General features: G+C 37.3%; 1 long non-coding RNA gene across 4 annotated transcripts in view; it reads left to right on the top strand.

Annotated features, from left to right (window-relative positions):
- Positions 1-2,026: 2,026 nt before the first annotated feature.
- Positions 2,027-22,425, top strand: part of LOC117796434 — a 328,247-nt gene continuing 307,848 nt past the window's right edge. For all 4 annotated transcript variants that reach the window (XR_004620956.1, XR_004620955.1, XR_004620954.1 and 1 more), the window contains exon 1: positions 2,027-2,128. This is a non-coding gene — a long non-coding RNA (uncharacterized LOC117796434). The remainder of the gene's footprint in view (positions 2,129-22,425) is intronic.

Genomic DNA, 22,425 nt, shown 5'->3' with positions numbered 1-22,425 from the left:
TGTAGCACTGAGGCCCCTGTTCTCTTGCTGGCTATAGACCAGTGGGTGCTCTCAGCTCCTGAAGGCTTTCTGTAGTTCCCTGCATGTAGCCCCCCTTCATAGGCCCTATCAAGCTGGTAGCCATCGCCTAATTAAGTCAGGCCCACCCACACTCAAGTGGAGGGTATTATTCAGGGGGTGCATCCTGGGAGTAAGGGGTATCTTGGGAGGCATCTTAGAATTCTGTCAACCATATGCTCAATAGATTCTGAATTTATAAAGTGGTGTTACTCCACATCCACAACAAATTTGTCAGATTGCAAAAATGAAGACAAATAAAGAAGTATTTTTTTTATAATAAGAAGCATTTTTGTTGTTTCTTTGTTTTCATCTAATGCTATATGTACCTCCCTATAACTAAATTTTGAGCCACTGACATTGTTAAAGTCACAAATGTGATTAACCAGAATTTGGTCACCAATTTACAGGCATGCTTGTTCATAACTAACTAACCTTCAATTAGAAAATGTAATTTTGTTTCTCATTTTAAACTACCCTCTCAATCCAATGCCTATTTTTATCTTTTCCTTTCAATGGGTTATGATTTCACAGTGAGAATTTAGGAGACATCATTAAAAAGATTGTCATTCTCTTGACATTTCATCTTATCCTTTTCTAATGGCCCCCAGCCCCCCAAAACCCCCACCTTTCTTTCTAGTATTGATTATGAATGTGTCTCTATCATGATAGTCAGTAAATAGGAAAGAGCAAAGTCTTTGGAATCATCAGTTTCTGTTTGAATTTTGACTCTGCTCTTTATATGCTGTATGATCATGAGAAACGTCTTCCTTCGACCTCAGTTCACCTGTCAGTAAAATGCAGATAACAATGTTTAACTCAAAAGACTAGTGTAAATAGTAAAGAAATAAATCATTCGTAAAAGTGGCACACAGTAGGCATTCAGTAAAAGTCAGATTTATTTTCACAGATGAAAAATATAGATAGTGTCTCCATAAATACTTGTTAAAAAAGCAGACTCCTGGGTTCTTCCCTAGTTATACTAAGTCAGATATTCTAGAACAGGGACCCAGGAATCTACATTTTAAACAAACACCTCAAGTCCTCATTAGCACAGCAATGTCTGAGAACCAAAGATAAGGAATTACACAAATAAGTCATTAGATAGGAGTTAAGTGCATTTTTTAAAAAGATTTCATCTATTTATTTGAGAGAGAGAGAACATGAGCAGGAGAGAGGGTTGGAGGGAGAAGCAGACTCCTGCTGAGCAGGGAGCCCCATGTGGGGCTCGATCCTAGGATCTTAGGATCATGACCTGAGCCGAAGGCAGATGCCCAACTGACTAAGCAACCCAGGTGCCCCATAAAGTGAATTTTGAATGTATTCATTACTGAAAAATATTTTTCAAGTCTTTAAATATATAATCATTATGTAAAATTTCAAGCTTACTTCCTGTTTTGTTAAGTTCTATGTACTGTTTATGTCAGTTTGTATTGTTGTAAAGTAAGTATTGCATAACTTGGGAATCATATTTTTTCTTCTTCTCCCAGTGTGTTACAAACTGAATTTCTTCATCCCTTCCACCCTCCAAAGTCTTAGAGTTCTGCCTCTGTTTTCAAAGAACAGTAGTCAAGAAGGTAAATAATATTCACATTCTGACTCTTCATTTTCAATTCCGGTAGTCTCCTCTTATCTGTTGGGGACACATTCCAAGACCTCCAGAGGATGCCTGAAACTGCAGATAGTAGCCAACTCTACATATACTACGTGTTTTTTTTCTGTACATACATAACATGATAAAATTTAATTTGTGGGTTCATCACAGTAAGAGATTAAGAATAATAACTAATAAAAAATAGAACAGTTATCACAATATACTGTAATAAAAGTTACACGAATCTAGTTTTTCTCTACATATTAAAATATCTTATTGTGCTATACTCACCCTTCTTGTGATGATATGAGATGATAAAATGCCTAGGGGACAAGACGAAGTGAGGGGAATGACGTAGGCACTGTGGTGTAGTGTCTGGTACTACCGACCTCCCGAGGTTATATCAGAAGGAGGATTGTCTGCTTCTGGACTATGGTTGATTGCGGGCAACTGAACAGGCAGAAAGAGAAAGCACAGGTAAGTGGGGAGGGGGGGACTACTATGTAAAAATCAGCTTATTTCTATATATTTATGTTTGGTCATTCAATTAGATACAGAATTTGATGCTCTCAAACCAAGTACAGGTATCCCCTGCTTTCAAACGTTTGTGTTAACACCACTTTGCTTTTGCAAAAGACCTACCTTAGTACCCATTTTCACTAACTGAAAGAAATCCAAAGAGGATTTTTGCTTTTACAAAAAAAAAAATACAAAAATAGCATTCAACATTTGCTTTGCAGGGAGCCTTATAGAGACAGCGTGCACCTGAGCAGTGAGAGCGGCCCCGCCCAGGTCCTTCCTTGGCAACTCTCAGCATCTCAGGCATCCAGCCTCCATAGCTCTGAACAGAGTCTGTGAGCATCTGTGTTTTATCTCGGTTTATTTTGTGCATCCATTAGCAAGATGTGCTCTAAGGTATCAGAAAAGCCTAAGAGAGGTTATTTTTGAGTCTGGGAATGCTAAAATATTTTTCTGTATAAGTTAATAGTAATTGCTTCTTTGCTTTATGCCATTTTGGCTTACAGAAAGTTCCAAAGGTTTTTATTTTTGGATAGTGGGGGAAGCCTTGTATGTCTTAAACGAGAAATATGTGTACTAGTTATGGGACCATATTTTTTGGGGGGAAAAATCAAGATGTGGTTAACAAATGGAGACAATTGGTGAGAATATTCAACTATTTGAAACTAGTGTATCCTGGAAAATCAGTCACAATCCTAAGGTCCATTAAGTGTCCATATCCCTAATTACACTAGTGGATAAAGAATAAGATAAAGTTCTTAGAGTTTTCTCTTTCAGGATTTTACATTTCAACTGTTATCAGTTAAATTCAGAAAATTGTCTCTTTTCTCTTCTGTAAGCCCCAACTCTCCCCTGACCTTGAACTAGCTCTAGCTCTTATTTTTGATCTTTACTGGGATGGAAGCAAATCATTTCAGTGCAGCATAACCAAAGCTCATAAAAAGCTCACTGCCATCGTCCTTTGAAACTGGTGAAGAATGTGGCCCATCTTCCCACTGTGTCGCGTCAGCCCAGCAAATTATATCTTTCCTCCTCATGAGGAGCCATATCACTCCAGATGCATTTCTCCAGCGCAATTTGAAGATAATGAGACAAATACTGGACACAACATGCTTCTGATAGAGACCATTGAGTGTAAGCTTGTGGGAGAGAATTAATTTGTTCAGAGGCTGCAGCTAGTTTAGCCTCCCACACTTTGCAACCTGGATCCCTGGGCCTCTTAGATTTAGTAGATGCCAATGCACGGATCAAAAATTGCATTCAGTGGGAGAAGGAAGGGAAGAATGAAGGGGGGGTGGTAAACAGAAGGGGGGATGAACCATGAGAGACTGTGGACCCTGGGAAACAAACTGAGGGCTTCAGAGGGGAGGGGGATGGGGGATCGGGATAAGGACGGTGATGGGTATTAAGGAGGGCACATATTGAATGGTGCACTGGGTGTTATATGCAAATAATGAATCATGGGACATTGCATCAAAAAGTGGGGATATACTGTACGGTGACTAATACAACAAAATAAAAATTATAAAAAAATAAATAAAACATAAAACTGCAAAAAAAAAATTGCATTCTAAAACCAAATAGCCATTTTCGAATTTCAAGTGGCATGTGGCTTTGTTCATGGATGGCAGAAGAACCTACTTATGTAGGTTAAATTGTTCACATGAGTGTGGAGGATTTAGATTTAAACTCCCCTCAGCCCCACCCCACCCAACAATATTACTTCTTTTTTTTGTGTGTGTGTTTTTAAGATTTTATTTATTTATCTGAAAGAAAGAGAGTGAGAACAAGCCTGAGTGGGTAGAGGGGCAAGGGACAAGCAAACTCCCTGCTGAGCAGGAAGCCTGACCAAGGGGCTGGATCCCAGGAGCCTAGGATGGTGACCTGAGCCTAATTCAGATGCTTAACTGACTGAGCTACCTAAGCTCCCTAGTTTTTGTTTTGTTTTGTTTTAAGTTTTTAAATTATTTATTCATTTTAGAGAGAGAGAGAGCATGAGTTTGGAGGGGGGTGCAGAGGGAGAGGATGAGGGTCAAGCTGACTCCGTGCTAAGCACAAAGCCCAGTCTCATGACCCTGAGATCATAACCTGCCCTGAAATCAAGGGTCAGACACTCAGCCAACTGAGCCAGCCAGGTGACCCTACTTCTTTTTACTTTCAAGTAATGAAAGGACTTGGAACATTTCTTAGGTGCTTCAATTTTACATTTAACATGTTGTGATATTACAAAGATCTTGCTTGGTAGCAAATGTGACAAAAGCTATGTGAAGAGCTCATACAAATAATAAAAAGGACCAAAATTAAAAATAAAGAGGATATAGTAGCATTCAAAATTAACTTAATTTTTATTATATACGAGGCTCTCTACTAAGAGCACAGACTTTAGGGATGGAATTTCTGGATTCAAATTCCAACTCATAAATTACTAGGAGAACTTGAGAGAAATTCCTTCACCTCTCTGGGGCTCACTTCTTTCACCTATATAATTGGCGTAAAATTAACTGCATAGAGCTGTTGTGAAGAATTAATGTATGTGTCATGCATGGAATACTAACACATCCTAAGTACTCAGAAAATAACTCATCATTAGTGTTAACTATGATAACTATTAACAACTCTTTGACTAGTAATAACTCTTAGCATTAATAATGATATTTTAACTACTATCAGTGATAACTTTTATCATTAGTGATAAAATGATTGGTTATAACTATAACTAGTGATAATATATAAATTTCATTACTTCTTTTTTTTTAATTTCATTACTTCTTAGGCATTATCTCTTCTAATTTAAAAATCTTCTTAGCTCTGATGCTAGTTTTCTCTGTTAGCTGCTTAGCCATACTAAGCCCAGAAAGAAAAAAAAAAATTACCAGAGGTCATATGACCAGTAATTGACAACAATGGGCAGAAGTTGTCTGTCCACCTCCAAAATATGAGCATTATATATTTCTATCTCTGAACATAGGCAAATAGGTCAAAAACATTTAATAAGGCAACTAGCATTTACTGAGATCCTTTCATGTTCTCTTTCCATGTTTCTCTTTCAGTATCAACAAGCAGGGGCTTGTGTGTTGTGTATGTAGGAGGGCAGTGGGTAGGGAGGGAAGGTTCCTTCAAAACCTCTACCACCCCTCCAGCAACAGTCTTTGCAAGTACTTTTAAGCAACCCAGAACCCTAAAAATGGTAAGCCAGATAGGATCCAAGCAACATTCAAACACAAAGTTCCATTAATCCATCCATCTACATTTATTGATCCATTTACTTATTATCAAATTGAGTATTTTCTACCTACCAGACATTGTTCAAGACTTGAGGGGCCAGTACTGAAAAAAAAAAAACCCACATTTTAAGCTCTCATGAGCTTAAAATTAAATGGAGAAGACAGACAGCAATCAAACCAACAAGTAAGTCATAACATTTATTAGTTGAAAAGCTAGACTGTTTGTGATGGAGAATAACTTTAAATCTGAACATTTAGAAAAAGATCTGAATGGCAAAAAAAGAAACAAAAAGAAGCTGCTATGAAAAGATGATAGGAAAGTGAAATTGGGGAAGAGGAAACAGAGAAAATGAGCTTATATGAGAAAAGCTTGGAATGTTTGTGGACTGAAAAAAAAGCCAATATGGGAGGGGTCTAGTAGGTAAGGGGTAGAGAGGTAGGAAGTAAGTTCAGAAAAGTAGGTGGGGGCCACATTAAAGAGGGCTTGATACACCAGGATGACTATAAGAGAAGCCATTGAAGAGAGTATCTTTTTCAGTGATCCTGGCTGCTGTATAAAATAAGGATTTGGGCAGGACAAAAGGGAAAAGGACTCCTGAGAAATTAAGAGGTTCTACAGGATTCTAGGTGAGATGTGAGGACGGGTTAGACAAAATAATTGTACTATTTGATGGAAGAAAGTGGACATAAGTGAGGATGAGCTTGAGAGGTAGAACTGACACTTTTTCTGAATGATTGTATGTAGACATTCAGGGAAAGAGCAGATTCAAGGGCCGTATCTCCTAATGGTCAGTGATCAAAGTCTGCAGTTGAATCTAGCTAGATTCCAATGAGAGGGACAGCCAAGGTAGGTCCTGAGCCAAATATTTTTGGTGCCCATTGGGATTTTGGGGGCACTTCCTCCACAGGACTGCTGGGATGAGTGGGACAGGTGTTGCTCTCTCAGTCTTTAGATGCTGAAGTCACTCCTGATCATGTGGCCCCAAAGCTCCTGTTCCCTCAACCTGGCCCCACCTACTTCTCTATCCAGGGGCTAATTCTCTGGTCTCTTAATCTTCCTGTGCAGCCAAAGACATCTTCCTAGTTTTAGGAGAGGTGACCTGTTCTCTTAGTCATTGCACGTTCTCCCAAGTTTCTTGAGTAGACACATAGGTCCCCATTTCCTGTGCCTAATCTTGAGGCTTCTAAAACACAAACACTATAATTTTTTTTGATAAATTCATTCCTTTTATGAATGTGTTGAATGTTTCCCCTCTTGTTGAATGTGTTGCTGACTAAATGGAGGGAAGAATCTGAGGGTAGATGAAAACTGCAAGAAAGTATACACACACACACACACACACACACATGCACACACACACACACACTGATTGATATTTCAGAATAACTATCCCAGGGCACCTGGGTAGCTCTGTGGGTTGAGTGTCTGACTCTTGGTTTTGGCTCAGCTCATGATCTTAAGGTTGTGAGATCAAGCTATATGTTGGGCTCCATGCTCAGCTCAGAGTCTGCTTGTCCCTCTCCCTCTGCTCTTCCCCCTGCTCTCTATCTCTCTCAAATAAATAAATAAAATATTTTTTTTTATAAAAATCACTATCCCTCCATGTTTACTTTGCCTTATTTAGTCTCAGATATCTCTGCCACTACTTACTAGCTCACTTTAAGCTTGTCCCTTGGCGTCTGTTGGTTTAATTTCCTCACACATTAAATTAGAATGAATAACCTTCAAATTCCTTTTAGATCCAAGCTAACTATAATTCCATTCTAGATTTTGGACAGAAACTCATATTCATTTGCTGCCTACTATCTCCCAGGGGTTTTGGGGAAATAGAGTGGAAGGTAGTCGGTCTAAATTGTATCTTTCACTTAGATTCAAGGATATTTGATGGGATGATCAGTCAAGCCTGCTAGGATTGTATTTGAACTAGGGCACTAGGTATTTTCTAGGAAAGAAGTCATTCCTAAGAGCCAGGACACAAAATCTTAGTTATCTTGAGCTATCCTGAGACGAGCAGGGGCCTGGTAGGAGATAGAATTGCCTTGTGGGAGTAGCTCATTTAGCACTACTAAAAAGAATAACTGAGATTAGAGGGAAGAAGGAAGAGAGACAGAGGGAAAGGAGAAGGAGACGGGGAGGAAGAGGAGGATGAGGAGGAAGGAGAAGGAGAAGAAAAGAAGCAAGCAAATGAAAGAAAATGAGATATATATGATAAATTTATTCATACTACATATACAATATATCATGAGAAACCCACAGAGAAGTGTGAAGGGCCAGAGGATGAGAAGATGGTAATGTGATTGGATTTCATGCAACAGAAACTAGGGAACACAGTTTACATTTCTAGTATGTTATTCCAGAAACTAAAAATTTTAAAGGTTAAATAACTTTGCAATATTTTATATAACTGGAGAAAGTAGAGGATATTCATATATCCACTTAAAATATTTATTGAGCACTGACTATGGGATAGGCAGCATATTAGACACTAAGGATACAGTGGTGACAGATGACATGGCTGATCTCAAAGAACAGAGATGAAATAGCAATTAAGGAACAAGTAAATATATGGTATATTAGATAATGATAGGTAATACAGAAGAAAAATAGAACAGGGTTAGAATAATAGAGAGTGGAAGACAGCAGGGTAGGACAAACCATGTTATTTTCTATCAGTGAAGTTAAATGGACTGATAAGGTTATTGAGCCCAGGTCTGGATAAATGTGACTGGTAAGACAACTGATACCCCAATACTTGAGCATAACGTGCTTATTACATATTTATGGTTCCAAAGACAATGTTAACTTTTGATTACAGCACTGCCTTAGTCATGGTCTATTCCACATAGCATGTAAAATAATTTAAGTTGTGGATAAGATCAGGAAAAAAATTCTCTTCTAAATATTGAAATTTCCAGGGGCGCCTGGGTGGCGCAGTTGTTAAGCATCTGCCTTTGGCTCAGGGCGTGATCCCAGCGTTCTGGGATAGAGCCCCACATCAGGCTTCTCCGCTAGGAGCCTGCTTCTTCCTCTCCCACTCCCCCTGCTTGTGTTCCCTCTCTCGCTGGCTGTCTCTCTCTTTCAAATAAATAAATAAAATCTTTAAAAAAATAATAAATAAATATTAAAATTTCTAAATCATGCAATTCTTCTACCTACTTGAATTGAATTATACTATCAACCATAATATTGCAAGTAGGGACCATACAATGAAAAAAAAATTTTAAGGACACATAATATCAGAGGTAATCTAGAAATTTGGAATAAGTGAATGAAAGTCAGATAAGAAGCAGCTTACATTTACTCTTTAATTAGGGATTCTGTTACTGATATTTCATTTTCCTTAACACTAAAGGAATCTTTTCAAATGTTTTCTTTAAAATAATTAATTCTGGCTCTCGTTCTTCTTGAATTGATTAAAGAGAATCTTGTTTGAATTTGCTTTAACCAATTTTGTTTTCATCCTCACCCCCCCCAAAAAAAGGAAAAAAATATTGCTAGATTTAGGGAACTACTCATATCATTGTCTCTTTCAAAATTCCTTAAATTAGAAAAGCACAAAATTTCCATTTATAAGCAATGACCTCATGCTGAAATATTAGCAGGGAAATTGGCAGTTGCCAATCTCAAAAGTTTGGATGAGATATTTTCTATATCACTGCCATCCCCACATGCAAATCACCCACTAGCACCTTCCAACCTGGTTACACAAAACCTGAGATCCAAGTTATAAAATACGTAGGAATCATAGTTAACCATGTTAGGCTTAAGACTCTAATTTCCTGTAATAAACCTTCTAGTTCCCCCTATGCCACTCTCTAGCTGAAAAATCTTGAATTTATCTTCTGTAGGTCATTGTTTCTTCATCTTTAAAAATGCTGTTAGTTACATATTTTTAAAAATCTCTTTGGGGTGCTTGGCTAGCTCAGTGGGTAGAGCATGCAACTCTTGATCTCAGGATTGTGAGTTTGAACCCTGCATTGGGCATAGAGATTACTTGAAAATAAAATATTTTTAAAAAGTATCTTTAAGCTCTGGTAGTCAAGTATTTATACAAACTGTAAGATCTTTTGCAGGTTGGGAAATATTTAAATACTGTGAGTCAGACAAACATGAATTTGAATCTTGATTCATCAACTTACTAATTGGGTTATCGTTGTCTCATTGTTTTTTCTTAAAAATTGAGATAAAAAACATGGCATTCCTTGAAGGATAAATGAGGCAACACATGAGAAATACTTAGCTCAATGCCCAGCACTTTACTTAGCTCAATGTCCAGCGCATAACAAAAATTCAGTGTTCTTGGGGCGCCTGGGTGGCTCAGTCGTTAAGCGTCTGCCTTCGGCTCAGGGTGTGATCCCGGTCTTTTGGGATCGAGCCCCACATCGGGCTCCTCCGCTGGGAGACTGCTTCTTCCTCTCCCACTCCTCCTGCTGTGTTCCCTCTCTTGCTGGCTGTCTCTCTCTCTGTCAAATAAATAAATAAAAATCTTAAAAAAAATTCAGTGTTCTCTACTCTATCCATGCATCATGCTGCATATTTTCCCAAAGATTTCTGATAGAATTTGACCATCAGTGTACTCATCACATTGCTAAATAGGAGATGATTTCTCCACTTTTATTAGGGAAAAAAAAAAGACAGTAATTAAAGATGGTTTTGGAAGGAAACCTGTACCTATGTGACAGTATTTTTATATTTAAAACCAACTTCCTGTTTGAATGGAATTTCTAACTCTACCAATATTGTCTGGGTATTTGAAAATTTTCTGAAAATACTGTATTTGCTAGCTTTTACTGTATAACAAACTACTTTTTTTTTTAAGATTTTATTTATTTATTTCACAGAGAGGCAGCGAGAGAGGGAACATAAGCAGGGATAGTGGAAGAGGGAGAAGCAGGCTTCCCCTCAAGCAGGGAGCCCGACACAGGGCTGGATCCTAGAAAGCTGGGATCATGACCTGAACCTAAGGCAGGCGCTTACCGACTGAGCCACCCAGGCATCCCTAACAAACTATTTCTAAAACTAAACAACAATCACTTTTTTGAGCACACTGCTCTGTGGGTTGGCTTGCAGTTTTTCTGGTCTGAGCAGGCTGGGCTGATCTCTCTTAGGCCCTCTAACATCTTTGTGTCTAGCTGGCGAGTCAGATGATGGCTGGAACATTTGGCAGTTGGCAGGCTGTTGGTCAAGGTCGCCAAAGTATTTGGGGTGACAGGGCCTTGCTCTCTCATAATCCAACAGACTTGTTTGGGCTTCTTGACATAGTGGTGACTGCATTCTCCCCAAAGCAGTAAGAGAAGGCAATCCCCAATGTATCTACAGAACATTCAGTTCTTATGTCATATTCACTATTATTCCATTGACCAAAGCTAGTTAGATGTTCAAGGCTTGAGTCAATTTGGGAAGGTGCTGCCTGCCTACTCTGAGCCATGAATAAAGGAAACAGAATGATTGCATCTATTTTGCAAAAAATGAACCACGAATGTACAATGCTGTGCTTATTGGAACTAGTCAATATTGTAACATTTCTTTACAAAGTTAAATAAGATAATTCACTTAAAAGAGTGAATAATTATAGCCATCTTACTATTTATTTAAAAAATTCTATAGCACTGACTCTTCACCAATAACCCTGCCTTTTTTTCTCCCTTCATTCTCTCCTTTTTTATACTTCGTAATACACAAATCAAATTAAAATAGGGTGTTCTGGGTGAGAAGAAAAAAAGAACAGCAGTCAAATATAGTTTTCAATATTTTCTTGGCAAATCCCAAACAATTTAGTATTGCACTACTTTTTCTTGATTTATACCTTAAAGGTACAAGAATGTAAAATTTTCAAACTGCTATTGGGGAAAGCTCAAAATAGCAGTTTTGTTTTTTGTCTTGTAAAACAGATAGATATTTTACCCAGTAAAAAATACTTCATTACCAATCTGAGAGTAAATATTTATGTTTTTCTAATTTGTTTTCAACAGCTAAATGAGAATACAGATAAGAAAAAAAATTGTGAGTCTCCATTATTCCAATAATGTGAGTAAAGACAGTTTTAATAATAGACTGTAAGTCTGGCAATAATCATTTGGTGATTTTTCACCTCCTTTATACTCTCTTTCCGTCCCCACCTTCCAAATGCCCAGCATCATAAATCAAGCAGGAAAGCAATTATGGAGGGGACTTACATGCATTCCATGCTCACTGTGTTTCAGACATTCTGCTAATTGTATAATAATATTATCCCATATACCTTTATTTTGAGGGCACAGGATGTAATGATCATTGGGTGTTACATGCAACTGATGAATCACTGAACTCTACCTCTGAAACTAATAATACACTATACGTTAATTAATTAAATTTAAATAAAATAAATTAAATTAAATAAAAGAGAAAACATATGGGGTGCCTCGGGGGGTCAGTAGGTTAAGCATCTGCCTTTGGCTCAGGTCACGATCTCAGGGTCCTGGGATGAGACCTGCATAGGACTCCCTCCTTAATGCCCATCACCCAGCTACCCCATCCCACCACCTCCCATCCCTCCAGGAATCTTCAGTTTGTTTCCTATGATTAAGAGTCTCTTATGGTTTGTCTCCCTCCCTGATTTCATCTTATTTTATTTTTCCCTACTTCTGCTATGATCCTCTGTTTTGTTTCTTAAATTCCACATATGAGTGAAATCATATGATATTTGTCTTTCTCTGATTGACTTACTTCACTTAGCATTATATCTTCCAGTTCCATCCACATCATTGCAAATGGTAAGATTTCATTTTTTGATGGCTGAGCAATATTCTATTATATATATATATATATATGTATATGTGTGTGTGTGTATATATATATATATATATATCACATCTTTTTTAATGGTCAAATGGCTTGAATATTTATTATTTTAGAAATAACACTATTTTTAATAATATTTTTTATTATATTATGTCACCATACAGTACATCCCTAGTTTTTGATGTAAAGTTATGTGATTCATTACTTGTGTATAACACCCAGTGCACCATGCAATACGTGCCCTCCTTAATACCCATCACCAGCCTATCCCATTCCCCCACATCTTCTTTATCCTTTCATCTGTCAAAGGATATCTAGGCTCTTTCCATAGCTTGGCTATTGTGGACATTGCTGCTATAAACATTGGGGTGCAAGTGCCCCTTCAGATCATTTTCGTTTAACACCCAGTGCTCATCACATCATTCACCCTCCTTAATGCTCATCACCCAGTTACTCCATCCCCCAACCCATCAAGCTTCAGTTCATTTCCTGTAGTTAAGAGTTTCTCATGGTTTTTCTCCCTCTTTGATGACTTCCCATTGTTTTCCCTCCCTTCCCTTACAATCCTCTGCACTGTTTCTTATATTTCACATGTGAGTGAAATCATATGATAAGTGTCCTTCTCTGTTGACTCATTTCCCTCAGCATAATACCCTCCAATTCCATTCACGTCAATATAAATGGTAAGTATTCATCCTTTCTGATGACTGCGTAATATTCCTATATATATATCACATCTTTATCCATTCATCTGTTGATGGACATCTTGGCTCCTTCCACAGTTTGGCTATTGTGAACATTGCTGCTATGAACATTGGGGTGCAGGTGCCTCTTCACATCACTACATTTGTATCTTTNGACTGCGTAATATTCCTATATATATATCACATCTTTATCCATTCATCTGTTGATGGACATCTTGGCTCCTTCTACAGTTTGGCTATTGTGAACATTGCTGCTATGAACATTGGGGTGCAGGTGCCTCTTCACATCACTGCATTTGTATCTTTGGGGTAAATACCGAGTAATGTAATTGCTGGTTCATAGGGTAGCTCTTTTTTAACTTTCTGAGGAATCTCCATACCATTTTCCAGAGTGGCTGTACCAGTTTGCATTCCCACCAGCAGTGTAAGAGAGTTCCCCTTTCTCTGCATCCTCGCCAACATCTGTTATTTCCTGACTTGTTAATTTTAGCCATTCTGACTGGTGTGAGGTGGTATCTCACTGTGCTNGAAATACCGAGTAATGTAATTGCTGGTTCATAGGGTAGCTCTTTTTTAACTTTCTGAGGAATCTCCATACCATTTTCCAGAGTGGCTGTACCAGTTTGCATTCCCACCAGCAGTGTAAGAGAGTTCCCCTTTCTCTGCATCCTCGCCAACATCTGTTATTTCCTGACTTGTTAATTTTAGCCATTCTGACTGGTGTGAGGTGGTATCTCACTGTGCTTTTGATTTGTATTTCCCTGATGGCAAGTGATGTGGAGCATTTTTTTCATGTGTCTGTTGGCCATTTGTATGTCTTCTTTGGAGAAATGTCTGCTTTCTCTTTAAAATAAACTTTTAAGGCTGTGTACCAATCATCAACATGACCACAATACCAGAAGATACCGTCATAGGGAAAATATAAACACTTTTATTTAAATAAATAGTTAGCAATATAATCTGTGAACTCTAAATTAAAGTTTGCAAGTTTTAAGTAATTACATTCCTAACCTTTTATGGAATGATGAGTAAAACAAATGCTAGAATATTATTGCTTTTTCTGAATAGTGTTTTCACCAATATCATGTTTTCTTTAAAGAAAATACTCTGTTATACATAATAACTAAAAAGAAGAAGTCTTTGTAATACTGTAAAAACTTATAAGCCTGACAGAATAAATCCTTAAATATGAGGCACTCTCAAAGATTAGAACATAACGGGTTGCAGAAATAAGTAACGTCTGGGACTATTTTATTGATTTTTTTCTACCTCCTAAAAATATTATTTCAATAGAATAACCAGATCCGAATGATATATATAAAATCAGAGCTAAGTGATGCATATAGTTGATCAATTTAAGGATAAAATCCCATAGGATAGAATCTACCCTATCTATAGCCTATAGGATAAAGGAGAATAAAGCAATAATAATTAGGCAGTATCATAATATTTTAATATATCCCCTCTTTAGGCAATTTATGTTATTTGAGAACTCAAAGATTTCAATGAGCAAAGTTTAGAATTCACAGGACATTAAAAAAATATTGGAGTATTCAAGATTCTAGACTTTAGGGAAGAATCTTTGCTTTTTAATATACTAATAAATATCTAAATAGTCACTTATGAAATCTGTTTTCTGTAATAAATAAGAACTAGACTTGTAATAATATTAGAATTATGTATACAAATTCAGCTTAATTTCAGTGTAAAAATATGGAAATATCAAGTAATTTGTGTCACTTTTGTAGTAATTTTAATATCTAATTTAATTTTACTCATTTTGCTAATAATTGTTTTCTTTATATATAACCTTTTTTTAAAAGACAGTAGGAATATCTGGGGTCTGCTTTATAAATATACCAAGTAAGGACTTGATCTCTTTAAATTTCTAGTAGCAACGTTAATTGTATTTTATGGGGGCACAAGCTACTAAGCTTGAAATAGTGGTTATAAAGGATCCCTTGAGAAGTAAGAAAACATTGGTTTTTTTAGTAGATGGGAATGTATCAATATTGATCTCTTCTTCTCTTCCTAAATATTTAGAGATCTGTCTAAATACTTCTATGGCAAATCTATCTAAAAAATTATAAGATGTAAATATTCTCTTCATTAATTTTCAGTGAGAGATAAAACACTTGAGGTGAACTATTTTTCAAGAGGAAGGATGCTAATACAAATCTTGGTAAAAGCAGAATTTGCCAACAGCATTTTGTATCTTGCTGTATATGATTTAAATACATCTTTATCAGATATCCAGAGTTCATGTGAAAACTTGATAATTTTGTGAGAGTGTATTCCAATATTATGGTATCAATTTTAGGTTGTTATTAACATAGGTTCTTATCTATTTGTTGCTGTTTTTTGTTCTTATAAACAGTATTTACCCTTTCTCACATATCCTGATTCTTTTCATTGGTAAAGTGTGTTCTGTTTGTTTTTAGTTGTAAGGAAAAGTGAAGTTAAAAATAACCAAAGAATTTAGTATTGTTCAGACTTGATTTAATCTCTTCTTATATAACCTACACATTATGGGAGAGTCCCATCAAAGAAGATAGGTTATTCTTCAATATCTGCTCTTTCCTGATGGTCAAAACCATCTGTGGCCACCCTCGTGGAGTTCCATGGACTGCGAATGTTGGTCATAATTTTTCACTGAGGTCCTGGGAGCACTATTCTCCCAGGTAGGTTATTGAGATTCTCTCTCTCTCTCTCTGTGTCTCAGTTAATGAGGTTAAGCATTAAATGAAAATGTCCCATAATGTGAACTATTTTACAAAGACAGATTGGGAGTTCTGGTTTACCAGCTTTTGACTTTGTCTACGAACTTCGGTTTCTTTGTTTGTGGATGTAGATTATGTGAAAGGCTACAGTCATTTTATCTTAAATAGTGGATGGGATGGGGAGAAAGCCCCTCCCCCTGTCACGTCTTCTGCTCAGAATCTAAAAGTTGCTAAAAGAGAAAAAGAAGTGAGTCCTTGTCTGGCAATAGAAATTGAATCTCCTCTCAGGGCAACTTGAGCTCCAACTTGTTGCTTTATGATGTTGCTGAGATGGGCGCCCCATGAATAATAAAAGCTACTGTGGTTTGAGTTATTATTGTGTGTTAGGCTCTATGCTAAGAACCCTTTATGGTTTCATTGAATTCTTATGGCAAATTATTCACATTTTCAGAAGAGGAAATTTAAGTATCTAACAGTTAGATGGTGTTTAAAAATGGTTATGTCTAATATGTCTAAAGGTCATGACAACTGAATTAAAGTGCTGTGTGCCCTTTTCTGTTCCAGGATAATCCATTTGAATGTTTACAATTCATCTTCACCACTGTGATTAGGGTTTTGTTTCCCCCTTCAGATTCTGTTTCTGTATCTAGACCATATGCTGATTATTAATTGTATTAGTTAGAATGGACTATATTAAGCTCCAGTAACAAGAAACTCACAATCGCAATGACTTAAAGCAACAGGGATTTTATTGCTGTTCATGCTGCATGTCCTTTACTGGTCGACTAGGGATTCTGCTTCACAGCATTCAGACTCCATGACCAGGGTTACTTTTCTGGTTAAGCCATATAACATGATCCTTTTTCATGTGATAAAATAACATTTTATGTCATCTGTTATGTAGATATGCTCTAACTTTTTTTTTTTAACAAATCCCCAATTATTTCATCTAGGAAGGTTTTGCCATTTTAATGAGCTGGTATTTCTATCCTTATGACAAGTGGTATTCTCTAGTGCTAAGAACACAGTCCCTAGGAACCAGAACTTTTGGGTTCACAGCCTTGTGTGCCAGTAGCTCTGTGAGCCATATAGGTAAGCTGCTTGAACTTCCTGTGCCTCACTTCATCTGTGAAATGTAATTGTACCTCTTTCATAAGATTGCTGTATGAATTTATTGAAGTTTTAGGTGTACATAAAGTATGTAGACCATGTCTGACTCATGGTAGGTACCATATATATTAGCTAATAATTTATGACTAAAAAGTAATACGACTTAAGAGTAGAATTTTTGAGTGAAAGATTATACAAATATTAGGGCTTTAAATATACAAAGCAAAATTAGAATGAATTTTTAAAATTTAGTACCTTAAAATGTAATAAAGGATTCCCTGAGAAGACCTAAAGCTACTCTATGGGGCAGATTATACACAGTTTACTAATAAAGTGTAGGGAACTGACATAACCTCAAGCTATATGTGGATAGGTCAGAGTCTTTTCAATACTATTTTCTTCCTAAATAGTGCTGGATCTGCAATCTCTTTTTATCAGCTTCCCCGTACATTCTGGCCTGTGCCCCATTCTGAACCATAGGAATATCTGTTCTTTGTTAAAAAGCTTATTTCTGAATCTCAGCCTCATCCTGATAGGGCAGGTCCACCCATCAGCCCCACCATCAGGCCTTTATAATTTCACTGTATAAAGCTGAGAAAGATACAATTCAATTTAACAATCATTCTTGATACATACAGGTCTCAGTTCCCTGTTCCTGTGCAGTAGCTTTGTCTCAGTCTCCTGTTCTTTCTGTTCCAAGGTTTTCTTTTCTTTCTTTCTTTTTTTTTTAAATAAGCTCTATGCCCAACATGGGGCTTGAACTCATGACCCCAAGATCAAGAGTCACATACTCTACCTACTGAGCCAGCCAGGCACCCCAATTGTTCCAAGGCTTTCAGAAGCATATTCTTCCCAGGCATTTGATATCTCCCATTAACATTTACATTTCATATCATAAGGTTATACCATTTATCTGCTTTTTTTTTTTTACAGAAGACAATGTAGTTTCCAAAATGAAATGTATCATTATAGTGCATTCTATGTGTTGCTAAGATTATCACTGTCCTTACTATTTGATTTATTTTGTTTTTCCTGAAGAATTTAAAAGCCTTATGTTATTTCCTGTAGCTCCATGTACTTAATGTGTTTTGCTTTTCTTTGAAAGAATATGCACATTGCAGAGAAGTAAATAATAAAATTTGCATCTAAATTTCCTAAAGAACTGGATAAGTTGACTACTATAGTCTTACAATATGTGTGGCTACACGTCAGTGTAATCCGAGAGACCAGCAATCCTCACACTGATGGATGGAAAGACTTAGATACCATTGACTTAAAAGCTCAAAGTCCATTGAAAAGACAGACCTAGATTTAGCTCTTTGTTCCCTGACACATCTGACTAGCATTTGGTTAATGTCGGTGTCTTGCTAATACATTTAGTACAATCTCTTCCTCAGCATGATTAACTATAATAGGGCTGCTGCTGAAAAGGTGTGCTTAATGTATTGTAAAGGGTCACAGATGGGGAGTATTAAGTCCAAGATGCCCAGCTAGCTAGACTATGAAAGATATAATCCATATTTAATATCCTTTCCCATTAACAGTAACAGTCATATATAAGCAATTTCAGTTAAAAACTAATCTAGAGCAGTAACAAAGTTAGATGGCATCCCTACTGACAAAAGGTAGGGCTCCATTAGTCCCGCCCACTACTGGCTGCTCACCAATGTTGGTAGAGATTAATGAGGCTTATGATAACAAGTTAACTAATGCAGATATTTGGTATAAGGTTACTCAAGAAAAACAAAACAATAAGAGGACCAAGTTTATTCCACACCTTTAACCCAGTTCTTTTGAAAAAAACGATTTAAAAATCATCTAACTTAATATGCACTCACGTAGTCTTCACTTTTTCTTCTATTTCCAACATTATGTTTATAAGGCAATTTATTTCTTCAGTATAAATCCAGCCTCTTTCAAAATATGGCTTTTTCTGGATCATCTGATTTTGTTTAGTGGGATTAATTAAATTTACTTTATTTCCATCCAACAGACTTTCTTCTTTTGGTAGCATACCATAAAAATGACATAATGCATTTACTAATTTGCAACCAGGACAATTAACATGCATTCTACAGCCCTGAAAGATATGATTACATCTTAAAGAAAACATAACATGGATAAGTTATATTGAAACCATCAAGATGCCTACGACAGTAAGGTACCCATGCTTGACTATCTATCCTATCACTTCAGATTTATTAGGAATTTTCCATATGTGTCGGAGACTTTGTGCTCACAGCCTCTGACAGTTCTCCATCCCTCTTCCTTGTGAGATTATTAGCCTACTGTACCTTCATAACTGGTATTTATTCATTCAGTCAGTATTTATTAATCACTATACTAGTCAACATGCTAAGAGTTAGAGACAATCGTAAACAAAATGAGACATCAACTCTAATCTTATAACTCTAAACTTAGGCTGGTAGGGAGACAAGTTATTCAACAAATAAAAATACAAAAGTGTGTACAAATTGTCATGAGTTTTGTAAGAATAATTCATATAAATATCTGATCAGGACCTTATGTTATAAAGTCAGCAATGCGCTGGTTTAAATTGGGTGGAATGGAGGAAGTCTTTTAGAAGGAGTACATGGAATGCGGGGCAGTAAGAGTAAGTGTTAACCGGAGTTGGGGAAATGTTCCAGACACAGGGAAGGGCACATAAGTTTTTGGGTGGTAACAAACTTGGTGCCATCAGGTAACTGAAAGATGGTCTGAGTGAGTTAAAAAAATTGTCTTTGGGGCGCCTGGGTGGCTCAGTTGTTAAGCATCTGCTTTCGGCTCAGGTCATGATCCCAGGGTCCTGGGATTGCTCCCTGCTCGGTGGGAGGCCTGCTTCTCCCTCTCACACTCCCCTTGCTGGTGTTCCCTCTCTCGCTGTCTCTCTCTGTCAAATAAATAAATAAAATCTTAAAAAAAAATTTGCCTTTTGCATGATTAATCTTGGGGCACAAGTTATAAACAGGTGGTAAAGGATAAGTGCACACATTCTGTCACAGAATTTAGCTTGTTCTGGCTTAACATAGAAGTCTTATTTCAGAGTTTTAGCTGGATTTGTGTCCAAGACAGGCTATTCTCAGGCACAGGTCTTAGAAAGAACAGTGTCCAATCTACCCATCACATCTGCATCCAAATGGACTGATTCTACCTGAAATTGCACATTGAGCTGTTTGCTGCTTTATCATGAATCTCTTGCCCAGAATTGCCTTAGGTACCCTCTCTGTCTCAGTCAAGTTTGACCTACCACTGAATTTCAGTCTTCTTACTCCAAAAAAACGGAAGAGAGTCTCAAGTCCTTTTCTTCATCATCTTCCACAGACTTTTCTTGCTTGTTCCACCCCTCTTCACCTCTGGAAATAAACAATTGCTAAACTTCTTGACTTGTTAGTCCTTATCTCTTCCCAGTCAAATATCTTACATCCTTATAACCAGTTTGCAAAAATTACAGTTAAGACAGGTAAGGTTTTTTTTTTTTAAATAGCATCTCTTATTGTCCATGTATCATGTAAAACACATTAAGATATAGTACAAGGTGAAACAGACTAGAGTTTAGAGTCAAGGAGTCAAATAAATAAAAATATACAAATTATAATTTCAAATTAAAAAATATATATATATATATATAATTTAAATGTAATTTAAACCTGGAAGATGAATAGCTGTTAATCTTATAAAGCATGGAGAAGACTATCATTCCAGAAAGAATAAAAAATATGTGTCAAACCCTAAAATAAAAAAGCACTCTATAGCCAGTTAGGAGCAGGAATATGTGTTAAAAATAGACAATGGTGATGAATATAACAAAGACATTGAGGTAAAGTTGTTAATGGATATGGATTTTTTTCCCAAGCTTCCAGACAATAAATCTTTGTTTCTCTAGCAACCTGTTAATGTTTATGAAATTATGTTTAAGAAATATTATTAGACAAATAGAAGGGAATTAAAGTATAATTTAAAGTATACATCAGAAAAGGCTGCATGGCATGGATTTCTTTGTGTGTCCTCCTGTGGCTATTGCATTTACCAACTTGTCATATCAAGGGATTTTTTCATTCTTTGATGTGTGACTCCTAATACATGTTTCCCCATGTTTATACTATCTATATAGGGTGGTGGATTTCTGTTTTGTTTTGCTTTTAGATATAATCTAACATTAGGGACCCTACAAAGTCAAAATTCACAGTCCCCAAGACTGTCTTCATTTCTGACAGTCACTGCAGTTTCAGCGGGATTCCTAAAACTCACCTAATTGTATTTTTCAACTCCAGTATTTCTATTTGGTTTCTTTGATGGTTGCTATTTCCTTGTTGAACTTCTCTTTTTTTCATGCATTGTTTCTGTAATTTTGTTTACTTGCCTGTCTGTGTTTTCTTGTAGCTTGATTAACTGAATTAGGAGGATTATTCTGAATTCTTTGTCTGACAGTCTGTAGAACTCCATTTTTTTAGGGTCAGTTATTGTAGCTTTATTAGTTTCCTTTGGTGGTATCATATTTACCTGATTTTTTATAATCCTTGATTCCTTACATTAGTATGCGCACATTTGAGCAATCAGGCCCCTCCTCTAGACTTTATAGGTTTGCTTTGGCAGAGACATTTCTTTATCAGTCAAGTCAGTTTGGATTTATGGGTGTGTTTGCTGTTAATGTCCTTGGGCAGGTGGGGCCTGTTATTATGGTTTATTTGGGTCAAGGCCAAGTGTTCAATCTCAGAGGATGGGGATGGGGGTTTGACTCACTGGCTGAGAACAGTTGGATAGAACTGCTGGCTTTGTTCCCTACCCAAGTAAGGCTGTAGGATGGGCTCCACAGTTGCCTGGATTCTCTGGTCAGGCTTGCTAGATGGTCAAGACAGGATACTTAGTGGTGGGTGTGGCTATGAATTAACTTCTCTGCTCTGACAGGTCAACAGGACAGGACCAGAGCCTGTAGAACTTGTTGTTTGAGGACTCAAAGCAGGCCAGGGTGTGCACTGAATTCCCTGGTCAAATGAGGCCACTGATCTTGCTCTGCAGACAGGGAAACCCATGGGCTGTGCTCTCTGTTCAAGTGCTACTGTATATAAGGTTGTTGAATGGACAATGGAGCTTCCTGTATACTCTGGTTAGGTTCCTTGGTTGGACAGGCTGAAGGATATTTTCAGCAATGAGCAGAGCTACAAAGATACACTGCCTGTGGTGCAGTGGGAAAAAAATAGCTCTAAAGAGTTTATAGAGCTCTTTACTTGTTGTCTTAGCCAATCTGCATCCCAAGTTCCCTGACCAAACAGGGCCACTGGCTTTGCTCTGCAAATTACCAGCTCTTTAGGCCTACCTTTCAGTTTAAGCACCCTTGGGGCCATACAACTTCTGTGGGTTTTCACCAGCTCTTCTGGTCTGATGGGGCCAGAAGAGACTGTCCACAGCAGGCAGGACTATGTCTCGGCTGCCTTGCCTGTGTAGAAGTGGAAGGGGATACCCTGGGCTATCTAAATTTCCTAAATAGGCTCTCTGGTTGGGAGGGCCCAGAGCTACCCTCAGTCTTAGCTATTAATAGCCCCTGTCTGTATAACAAGGGAATAGTCCATGCTCAGTATTGGCTTTGCTGTGGGAGAGATCAACTCTACCTGCCCACCTCTCATCTCAAGCACTGCTGAGCCACACAGCTTCCAGGAGTTGTCACCGGTCCTTCTGGTCAGGTGGTGCCGGAAGACAACTCTCCGTAGGTGGTGGGGCT

Source organism: Ailuropoda melanoleuca, chromosome 15, assembly GCF_002007445.2.
Source record: "Ailuropoda melanoleuca isolate Jingjing chromosome 15, ASM200744v2, whole genome shotgun sequence".
In the NCBI taxonomy this organism is placed as follows: domain Eukaryota; kingdom Metazoa; phylum Chordata; class Mammalia; order Carnivora; family Ursidae; genus Ailuropoda; species Ailuropoda melanoleuca.
This window is presented reverse-complemented; position numbering and strand designations above follow the sequence as displayed.